The sequence below is a fragment of the Phaseolus vulgaris genome, chromosome 1, assembly GCF_000499845.2.
Source record: "Phaseolus vulgaris cultivar G19833 chromosome 1, P. vulgaris v2.0, whole genome shotgun sequence".
NCBI classification, from domain to species: domain Eukaryota; kingdom Viridiplantae; phylum Streptophyta; class Magnoliopsida; order Fabales; family Fabaceae; genus Phaseolus; species Phaseolus vulgaris.
In genome coordinates, this window is record NC_023759.2 from 18647736 (window position 1) to 18660074 (window position 12339).

Here is a 12339-nt window from a genome sequence, read left to right on the forward strand (position 1 = left end):
TCATGTTGGAAAAAATAACAGAGACTTGACTAGAAACATTGTCACTGGATTTGGCCTGTTGTAAAAGAGCTAACAATGTTTGATACTGCTTAGGAGTAAAACCAATTTGTTGAGACTCCACTTCTGACTTTGAACCTTCATGATTCTGCTCATTATTATTAAAATTTGTATTATGAAAAACTGCATTAGTATGACCTTGATCATAGTTCTGATTTTTAAACTTGAAATGAGGTGGAAAGCCATGTTTTTTATAGCATGTATCAATTGTACGCCATGTCTTTCCACAATGACTGCAAATTTTGGAAGTATATCCTCTTCCATAGCTTCCTATTCCCTATCCACCACTTCTGTCATAGGTTGTAGCATTATTTTTATAACCTCCTTTGCTAGTAGCAATCATTGCCTTGGATTGATCACCAAAAATTTGTCTCTCTTGTTGTGTAACGAGAGAGAAAACTCTATTCAAGGATGGATTATCTGATGAACTAACATGATAAGGTGAACAAAGATCTTGTAAGGGATCAACAACTTTATCCATAGATAAATGTAGCAACCAGAGTTCTGATCAGAGCTCTGATATCATATTATAAAATAGAATAGAGATGAACAAAAGAGGACGAAGATGAACAAAAGAGTAAAAGGAAGGCTAGGGATATGAGAATGAATATCTCTTCTTTTTATTCAATGAAATCAAAACCAATAGTCTGAATATATACAAGCAATACACTCATTCTAGGTTTAGCTAAAGAGACAAACAATCAATCAATAAATACTAGAATCATAACAGACAAAGACAAAATCAAAATAAAGATTATTCACCTCTATAAAGAGAAACAACTAAGAATTAGAAAATATATAATTAATATTAGCATCCTTCTGTAACTCTTGTATCCATACTGTCAGAGCTTGTTTTACGGTATCATTCCATCATAAGTTTTTACATTTGATAAATTTATTGTTTTTCATAATATTATCATAAAAATTTAATCAGTGAAATAAATTTTTTACCTCGACATTATAAGTATGGAACTTTAATTGTTCTTCGTTAAGCTATGTTGTAGGTTAAATAAAACACGCATAGAATCTCAATATAGATACCATGTTGTATTCAGTGGTTTATAAGAGCCAAGATAAATATGTAACAAAAAATTGTTGTTGGAATAAATACGAGAGAATATTGGTTATATTTTGCATTTTGTTCCACCATAGTTTTTATTTACTTTTATGATATTTAGCTTTGTAATTAAGCCTAAGTTTTTTTATTTTAAAAAATGACACATGTAAACAATTGATTGGCCCTGAGAAGACATTTGATATCAAAGAATATTTATGTCATCTCATATCATTAAACACACTAGCTATTGGTTGGAAACTCATCTTTACATTGTGTCCTCAATTTGTTTATCTACAAATAGAGATCAGGAATCTCACATTATGTTAAAGATAAAACTAGAGATTGCGTACTCATATCATGTTCTAAAAGAAATAGAAAATGATAAATAAGATTCTTTTTTTTATATCTTCTCGTGCATATTATAAAAGAAGCAAATAAAAATAATGAGATTGTTTAGTCATAAGAAGAACCGTATCAGTTAAAAACTGCATATAATCAAAGGATACTTTATATATAACAAAACCAGTGAAGTGCATGAAAAGAAAATGACAAAAACAGTTTTTTATCGTTTAACAGAATCGTAATATATCCGTTCCGTTTTTGGGTGATCACTTGTCAGCACGAGGAGCCTATGAGATGTGTACAACTTGATTTATGTAGTACGTGGTATTTCATGTGTAGTTTATAAACGATTTAAATGATACATTCTAAAATATTAATTAAATATTCTTAAGCTTTTAAAAAAGTAACTATTTAACGTAATATGTCTTCACACACACATATATTAGTATATTAATGTTTTACGTGAAAAATAAATATTTAAATTTATTAAAACAAATAACATTGCGAGTTACGAAGGTTCATTTTCAAAATAACTTTTTTTTTTATTAAAAACACAAGCAAAATCTTGTATATATTTTTATGTTTTTCTGTTGTTGTTGCCGATAAAAGAAATTTTGTCTGATTTTAAGCTGGAAAGATTTGCCAAAACTTGACAATAACATAAAACTAAATGAGTGCTGGAACTTAAAGTTTTGATCAAAACGAAAGCTCATAATTTCAAAAAAGTAAATAAAATTCTGTTAAAAGTAAAATGTAGTTTGAAAAGAAATGGAAGATAACAAGTAAGAAATACAAACATAAAATAATAAGTTTAATAATTTAAGCATTTAATAAGTATGTAAATATATTTTTCAAATAAGAGATATAAACATAAAAACAATAATTAAATATGAACTGCAAGGAAGAAATTTAATAAAATGAACATTTAATGCAACACTTTCATCCTATTATTCTTTTTTATTTGGCATTGAAACTTGATAGTGCATTTTATCTAATTTTTTTAACCCATAAATTAAAATTATTTTTAACGAAGTTATATTTAATATTTTCGGTGGTTTTAACCTTCATTAAGTGCGTTATCCGTACTGTAGTTTTTTTTCTGGAATATCCAACATCGTTAACGAATTACCAACGATTTTTACTAACCCCTAGTATGATAATTACTTTCTGACGATTTTTACTAACCCCCTTTATTTTCGGCAATTTCAAAACTCCTATTATTCCTAATGGTTTCGAAACTCCTGTTATTCCTAGTAGTTTCAAAACTCCTGTTATTCTTGGTGATTTCGAAACCCCTGTTATTCCCAACAGTTTTGAAATTATGGTTATTACCATCGGTTTTGAAACCTAATTATTCTCGATGGTTTTGAAAACTCGATACTTCCTACGATTTCTAAAGCTCGTTACTTCTAGTTTCACTATTCCATTAATTTTATTTGTTAAATTGAACTATTTCACGCACATTAGACATTCTTTTGTTAGAAACACTCTTATCATCTTATATAGACACAAACATCCAAAAAAAAAAAAAATTCTTTTATAACTCCTTTATATTCCTTCTAACTTTTTCTTTTAAATTTTTTTTTAGTAATCATTGATGGAAAACCATTCATCATGTCTAAGAAAATTAAAGAAGGGAAAACTATGAAAAAGAATCTACTTATTCAGATAATAGAATATTAAATTTTCTTTTTTTTAGTCTTGTAAAATTTGTATAGATATAAAATAATTTGTATCTTTTTAATAGAATTTTAAATAAATTTGGATTTCAAAATTAGGCATTAAATTCAAATAAGTTTTATTACTATATTTTTGTGTGAAAATCTTTCAAAGTTGAGAAAAAAATTTCATATAAAAAGATGAGTTATCATTCTAATGTTCATAGAAGTTTTATCACTAGCGCAGAAATGTTAAACAATGGCGGTTATTTTACATTTACAAACGTGGCTTTGGTAAATAACCGCACTTGTAAATAATGGTTTTTTTTAGTGCATGATAAACCCATATAAATTAACCTGTTCAATTATATATACCCAGCCAGACAAATACATAAATTCAGATAAATTCAGAGAATCAAATATATATTAATCAAAATATACATTACAAACAGTAATCAAATTACATATAATCCCTACTTTATTGATCAACTATCCTAGAGTTATAAAAATTTATGAAATATGTGGACCAAGAATGTATCACATATGACATGGCTTCCGAACTCATTGGTATTTCTTCCGTGAATAAGTACATTTCAAAATATAGTTGACATAAAGTAGTTTTAAGATACATATATGTTCAAGAATTATAAAAATGATTTAACATATCATGTTACCTCTTTCCAACCAGTTTTAACACCTAGTCTTACAATGGTAATCATCCATTGCATAATGTAATAGCCACATTCATAGCTTCCTGGTTGTTTATTACACTATAATTCAATAAAAAGTAAAAGTTAGTATATTGATAAACAATGATAAGAGAAAGAAAAAAAATTACAAACCTTTATTCTTATCCAATTCAAATTATTTGAGCTGGATTGACCTTTAACGATGTTATATCCACGCCATGAACTGGTTAATACAAAAAACCTCGTTAGTAGATGGTTAATTAGTAACATACAAAGTTAAGTTTATAGTGTACTTACGTATCAATGATATTTTAAAATATGTGGGTATCTTCTTGTGTAGGGAACAAAACCACACAGTAGTCTTATCAACCATTGATAAGACAAGTAACTGTCAATGATGCCTATATCATCCATGAAAAGAGTTAGTAAATATTTAAAACATGAAATAGTAATAATTGATGACATATAATTAAACTTACTCATTAATATAAGGGCATAAATAAATTTGTTTTCCCTCTTTTTCCAGGGTGTTAGTGATGTATGTATGGGTCTCATATGATCTTGGTCCAACGGGATTAGTATATGCAGGATCTAAGAATCCATACACATTTTTCTTCTCCTCAGTGAGACAGACTCTATGCAAAAACCTACAAGTTATTAGTTAAAGCATAATCAATAATAATTTAACATAAAGTAAATTGAAATATAGGTAAAGATACTTACATCATAAAAAATTGAATTATATTTATATTGAGCTCCTGATTCCCAGCTACAAATTCTAATAAATCGGTATTGTACATCATCAGTGGTAGTTTAGTGTTTATTTGAAAAAACGTATCATCCCACGGAACTTCAAAGGGTTGATAACCAATCTGACTAGCAACTAGACCTAAGGAAGCTATAGGATCGTCAACTGGAACCTCACGCTTCTTCTTCGGACTTGGTTTCCAAAGAGGTTTCTACAAGATAAAGAACATTTGTATTAAACTACATGTAATATATAAATATAAATATAAATTAATATAATGAAATGAAATTATTACATGAGGTTGTGGCATAAATCGAATGAGGTGTTTGGGCCAGGCAACGAATGTCTGAAATGCATCTGCTACAGTGGTTACCTCATCTGAAGGTAGTGGAACACGAGCATCAGATACTCGTACTTTTTCAACTGTTACCTTCGCCACATCAAAGGAGAGAGGAACGTTATGTAAGGTGGTGGCCTCTTCATAGACTTTTTCAAGGGTCACCACCTGAGGAAGCTTGTCGGCCGCTACCAGTAGCTCACATTCCCTCGTCTGCCCAATGATATCATCCCCTGATGTTGTAGGAGCTGCACAACTCCCCTTTGTGCTCTTAGGAGTGGGACTAACAAGGGGTTGAATCGGCTCAGCACAAAGTTTTTGCGATAGAAACTCTTGTCGCATTCGATCATTCTCCTTTCTCATCTCTAGCCGCATTAGATCAATCTCCTTTCTCATCTCCTCCATTAATTCTTCACATATCTTAGTCTTCATTTAAGTTTTGCTCTCTTTGGAAGAGGAGGATGACTGTCATTGTGAAACTTCAAAATATAGTTTAATTTCAACCCCTTGTCCAGCTGCACGAACACGACCTCAATGCTCAGGTCGTCCAATTGCTTCAACTAGGATATCGTGACGACCTTCAAGAACAAAATTACCTTGGGATTCCAAGGAATCCTGCAAGAGACAAAAATCATATCAGTTTTTAATATAATTAATGCTTTAAAATAAATGAAAATAACTAAAAATAACTTACAATTTTTTTTATGATAATCCTAGATTGCTCAGAACTTGGTGCACCCGACTTTTTAATTCCTCTTCCATTTTACATGGCGAAAAGGTGGTGATGGAGGAGAAGTGACCCCTGTTTCCACATTCTCATACGACATCCCCTGTCTAGATTGCATCTTTTCACCACCATAAGTGATTGCTCAAGTTTTCGATACCTCGAATGAGAGAGTACGTGCGGGGTAACATTCTTCAAAGTTATCTCTTGAGCTTTCTTCCAACGATCCTGTCAGAATTGAAACAAACAAAGTGAAGTAAATAAGATAAACTTATTAATGTTATATAAATAAAAATAGTTAAGTTACTTCACTTACCATCCAAGCCACATTTTCACGGCTTTCTTTAAAAAGACGTCATGTCTCTTCATCAATATGTTTGTACTTTAAACATGGATTTTTGTCTTTAAGGTCGCCAAAAACATATCTCGAAGTCAGTCTTGACTTAAAGGTACGAAATTTAAGTCTGATATTGGATATAATCTTTGATCGAAGCGGTTCCACATCAGGAATTTCAAAGTTTGCCTAGAAAATAACATCACCAAATTAAAATTAATCAATGAATATTAAAAGCATTATATGGTAACAATAATAATGTAAAGCTTACCAGAACATCCTCCCAGATCATGTTCCGATCGACCTCTGACACCTCATCCCATGAATTAATCAAAATGGAGAGCCTTTCACGAGAAATAACTCCAAGATAGCTCATAAACTATCTCTGCTTTAGGACCAAAAGCCACTCCAGTGTTGACGTCAATGTCAACACGTGTCTTCTCACCAGCAGCACGTCTCAATGTGAGACGCTTCAATCTAGTAGGTCCTTTGCTGCCTCGTCCGGATCGAGGTATGATTGGAGTCTGATCGCCATCCATGTCTCTGTTAAAAAAAATAGGTAACAAACATTAGTTAATCTGCATCGAATTAAAATCATATAAAAATAATACATAAAATTCTAAATGCTTATTTACGGGTTGCATGTGGGTTGAATGTTCATATGTAAATTCCCTCACTGTGGTCTTTACGGGTTGCATGTACATCATCAAGTACATCGTCATTTTATTAATTATCATTGGTGTGAATGAACGGGGGTCACCATTTTCAATATCATCTATGGCCTCCCCTTGTTTTTTCCCGTGTAAAACGACATACCAATGTTCTGACATAGGATCTTTCACGTAGAAAACCTGAGATGCTTGTTGAACCATTATAAATGGCTCATCTCGATACCCTATCTTTCGAAAGGCCACTAGTGTTAATCTTGATTCATCAATTTTAACCCCACTTTTATTGTCAACCCATTTACACTTGAAAACTGGAACGGAAAACTTAGTGTAGTCAGCCTCTCATATCTCTTCTATAAACCCATAGTATGCCATTAATCCAAGTACTAGATTTGTATCTTTCAAAGTCGAAAACTGCATTGACTCGGCTTCAAGAGTAACACCAGGATTTTGAATTGTACTCTTTTCATCCATGGACTTCGTGTAAAATATACAACTATTCACTTCGTACGTTGTACATGAGATGACATCAAACTTCAATCCAGCAACCAACCAGGTCAAGGTCTTTGATTTTGTTGAATCCTTGAACACCTCGTCTTTAAACCAAGGCATGAAACTTCTATTATGTTCCATCAAGACCAATTTCTCTGCTTGTCTTGGGTTATTTGCCTTCACAATGGCTTTATCAGCTTCTATGTAAGGTATAATTTCATCTGTGTTATTCAATATGTACAAATGTGCTTGCAAAACTTCTGATCGAGATTTGCTTACAATATTCACACCACGTAAACATTTACTTGTAGAACGCCTGTGGTGCCATGAATTAGCTGGAAGACCTATTGGATTTGCTTTTGACATGTACTCAGAACAAAATTCAATACTTTCTTCAGCTATGTACCTTTTAATCATTGAAGCCTCTGGACGATAATGATTTTTCACATAACCTTTCAAAAAAATTATATACCGCTCAACAGGATACATCCATCTTTAGTACACTGGTCCACACAATCTAACCTCTCTTACTAGATGCACCACTAGATGAACCATGATGTCAAACAAAATGGAGGAAAAAACATCTCCAATTCATACAAGATAACAACAATTTCATTTTGAAGTTCATCTAGTTTTGATGGATCAATGACTTTACAATAGATGGAAGAGAAGAATGAGCACAAACGGGTTATGGTATGTCTAACATTTTTGGGTAAGATCCCACGAATAGCTACCGGCAACAACCGTTGCATCAAGATGTGGCAATCATGAGACATCAACCCAATTAACTTCAAATCTTGCATTGACACTAGGCTCTTCACATTTGAGGAATGTCCTTGTGGCACTTTCACACCCTTTAGACATTGACAAAAACTAATTTTTTTCATCTTTTGACATTGTGTAACAGGCTGGGGGCAAATATGTACGCTTACCCATTTTTATGGGTGCCAACTCGCCTCATATGTTCATCTCGATCAAGTCTAAACGAGCATTTAGCCCATCCTTCGTCTTCCCGTTAATGTTAAGAAGTGTACCAATTAAGCTATCACACACATTATTCTCAACATGCATTACATCTATACAATGTCTGACTTCTAACCTGGACTAGTACAAAAGATTAAAGAAGGTTGATTTCTTCTTCCAAATGTTTGTCACAGATGACTTTTTTTTTACTTACCGAAGGTGTGGTCTATGTTATTTACCTTTATGTAAACCTCAACACTGATTAATGGAGTTGGTGGACCACTAGCCTCTTAGTCTCCATTAAAGGCTTTTTTCAACCTCCGGTAAGGATGATGACTTCTAAGAAACCTCCGATGTCGAAGATATACTGTCTTCCTTCCATGTTTCAATTGTTGAGAAGCAGTGTCTTCTTCGCATATTGGACATGCTTTATGTCCCTTAACACTATAACCTGATAAGTTACCATATGCTGGAAAGTCATTGATGGTGCAAAATAACATGGCATGAAGCTTGAAAGTTTCATTAGCAAATTCGTCAAATACTTCAACACCCTGGTCCCACATTAACTTCAAATCTTCAATTACGGGACTTAGATAAACATCAATATTTCCCTGACTGTTTCGGACCGGACATCATCATAGACAACATCATGTATTTTCGCTTCATGCACAATCCAGGAGGTAAGTTGTAAATAACTAGTAAAACAAGCCATGAACTATGATTTGTACTCATATTACCAAACAGATTCATTCTGTCTATAGCTAAACCAAGTTGGATATTTCTTGATTCTTTACCAAACTCTGGAAACTCATCATCAAATTTCTTCCACGGAATAGAATCAGCTAGATGTCAGTACATGCCATCACATTTCCTCTCATCTACATGCCATCTAACATTCTTAGCATAGTTTGGGTTTGCAAACAAACGCGTCATCCTTGAAATGATGGGAAGATACCACATAACCTTCATTGGGGATCCATCATTTTCTATATCTTCAATAGTATCATCATCTTTTTGTTTCAACTTATAACGTGATAACCCACACCTCGGACAAGTTTTCAACAATTCAAAATCTTTCCGGTATAATATACAATCATTAGGACATGCGTGTATCTTTTTATACTCCATACCCATTGGACAAAGAATCTTTTTGGCCTCATAATTATGATTAGGTAGAGTATTTCCCTCTGGAAGCATATCCTTCAACAACTGAAGCAATTCTGTGAAGCTTTTATCAGTCCATCCATTTATTGCCTTCAAATTCATCTATCTTAACACCGCCGACAACCGTGTGAAGTTAGTTGATTCAGGATACAATGGAGTCTCTGCATCGCTTGACATACTTCCATATCCATGCACTTTGGAAAAGACTCTGCTCCTACATCACGAATCATGTCCTCCAATCGATCATCATCTACATCATCGTGTATTGCTTCATCCATGGTGGACCCCACGTATTCTTCGGTTACAGAAACACGTGGTAAATTTAATAATTCACCATGCCATGTCCAAGTTGTATAAGATTGAAGAAACTCATCAGATAGCAGGTGCTCCCTCATTATATTAACATCCAGTATCCTTCCATTCAAACAGTTAACGCACAAACACCTGATCTTTGCTCCATCATGACCACTATTAATCGCGTTATGTTGTGCAAATTGTATAAATTCCTCTACTCCTCTTTCGTACTTGTCACTTATACGAACATAATTCATCCAATTTCGATCCATTATATATTCTGAAATGGTTAGGATTTTTCAATCAGTGTTCTATCTCACACGTTTGTCGAGGGTCGAACACCCCCGGACTCAATACCAGAACGTATTATTGCCAAAGATAACATATAAAGTAACAACTAACTACTAAATAATATAAATTTTAAAAAATAAAAATTACATAATACATAAAAAAGAAAAAATTCAAAATATAATAAGTACTAATACTAAATAATATAAATTTTTAAAAAATACAAATTATAATACATAAAATAACATACAAATTCAAAATATAATAAATACTAAATAATATAAAATTTAAAATATACAAATTCTAATAAATAAAAAAATAAATTCAAACAATTAAATAAAAATTCAAAATATTTAAAATAGTACACCAACCTTGTGTGAACCAACGTTGGTGGGAATGCTAATGGAATAGTATCTTCGACCACCAATGCAAGGATAAAAAATAAATATAAGGAAAAGAAAAACATTTATAATACTAACATTTGTGAAGATGGAGAGGAAGAAAGTGATTCAAGAAACTTACATTGGCACAATATAATGAAGATGCAGAAGAAGAGATGAACGAAAGGCCAACGCAGGAATAGTGCAAACGAAAGGCAAAGTGGAGAAAGAAGCTACGAAAGTCTGTGGCGCGCTTCAAAACTTTAGGGTAAAAAGGATTTACAAATGCGGCTATACAAACAACCATATTTGTAAGTCAAATTAATTTTAAGAATGCCACCGCGTTTTTTACGAATGCGTTTAAGCGCAAAGCCGCACTAAATAAAGAGCATTCTTTTCTTCATTTTGCACTAGTGTATGGGTCATAGATACCATAATGAAGGTATGAGCTTAAGAGAGGAAATTTAAAACTCAAGAGAAAAATGGATAAAAGAGATGAAGAGACAAGAGATATATGTTTGCACAACTATGAATAAATAGTAGGAAAATCTAAAAGCAAACATAGTGAGAAAGAAAGACCATTAGATTCCTCCTACCTCTACAAGTGAATGGATGCATAGTATTCATCACAATGATGATTACTATCAACACCCCTAGGCTTCATAAGCCTTGGAAAAATAATTATAACAAGGAACCTAGTATAGACCTTCCTGCATTTTATAGAAAAGATAATATAGAATATTATTACATTGAAAGATGAAAGCATAAAAACTTTTTATTGGCCACCAATTTCATGAGGATAGAAAAGTATCCATGGAAACCTTAAGTTTTCAAGGGTATGTTGATAAGTGCCAATGTGTAGTTTTTATGATTGAGAAAATTGAACACTTTGGAACTTAATTGTTGCTTAATGTAAGAAAATTACCCTAATCTAAGAATTATTGAATCTGGTTATATATTTTGAACCAAGAAACAAATGAAGAAATTTAATCTCAATTTTTGTGTAAATTGCAGATGAATATGAAGCATTGAAAGAATGTATTCAAGTTGGCATTGAAAGAAAGAAAGCAAAAACTTAATTGGATCACAAGAGGATTTAGCTCAAGCTAGAGGATTTAGCTCAAGCTAAATATGTCCAGAGTTGATTAAAGGTGCAGTACTAATTCTAGCCCAGGCTAGAATTGCTAGCTCAAGCTAAAAATGCACCGAAAGATCTAGCTTAAGCTAAATTGGCTAGCTTGAGCTAAAGTTCATTATATAAATTTTGAAACACAACTTAAAAGGAAGCGGTGGAAAAAGATTGGATCTTTAGAGAGAAGTTAGTGAGAGAAGAAGAAGGAGACATATGTTCTTAAGAGAAGAACGTGCTCAGATCAGCCCTTCTTATGCAATCCAGATCAAGAATGAAGATTGGAGGAGCTGTCATGAGTGGCTAAGTTCTTTCTAACTTGGGATTGAATGTAATTTACCTTGATCAAATGTATTCTTGGTGATATATATATATATATATATATATATATATATATATAATATTCTCTTTTCTACTTGTTCTTGGTATTTTCGTTTTATGTTTATTGCTTGATTTTGTCTGATCAATAGAGTCTTGATTCTAATCCTTAAATTTAACTGGAAAGTACCTTTAAGGATCTGAAATAAACGAAAATACTTGATAACTTGTAATGCTAGGAATAGATTCCAGGTTATTAATTGCATCATAATTTTGTTCATAAAGTTGGATGATTTGTTAGATATCTGAGGAATCAGTATTTGAGAAATTATCTTATGAATTTCATCTGTGAGGAATCAAGGTGAATGACTTTAAATTAAGCATCAAGAATAAGTATTTTTTAGTATTATATATTGTATTATTCAAAATACAAATGATTGAAATAGACGCAATTCTATCCCAAGTATCTTTCTCTATATTTGATAAGTTAGTTTTGGTTTTGGTTGAATCAAACCCTAACTCTCCGAGTTATTTGTGAAATCTTTAATTTGGTTATGAACAAAGTCTCAAAATTATTTTCTATACTTAATGAGTTTTACAACATATGTCATCTAGCAGTGAACTTCCTTAGAAAGAGATAAGAGAATCATCATGAGCCTCCAATTAGATCTTGGAATGAACTTAGGAGTGTCATAAA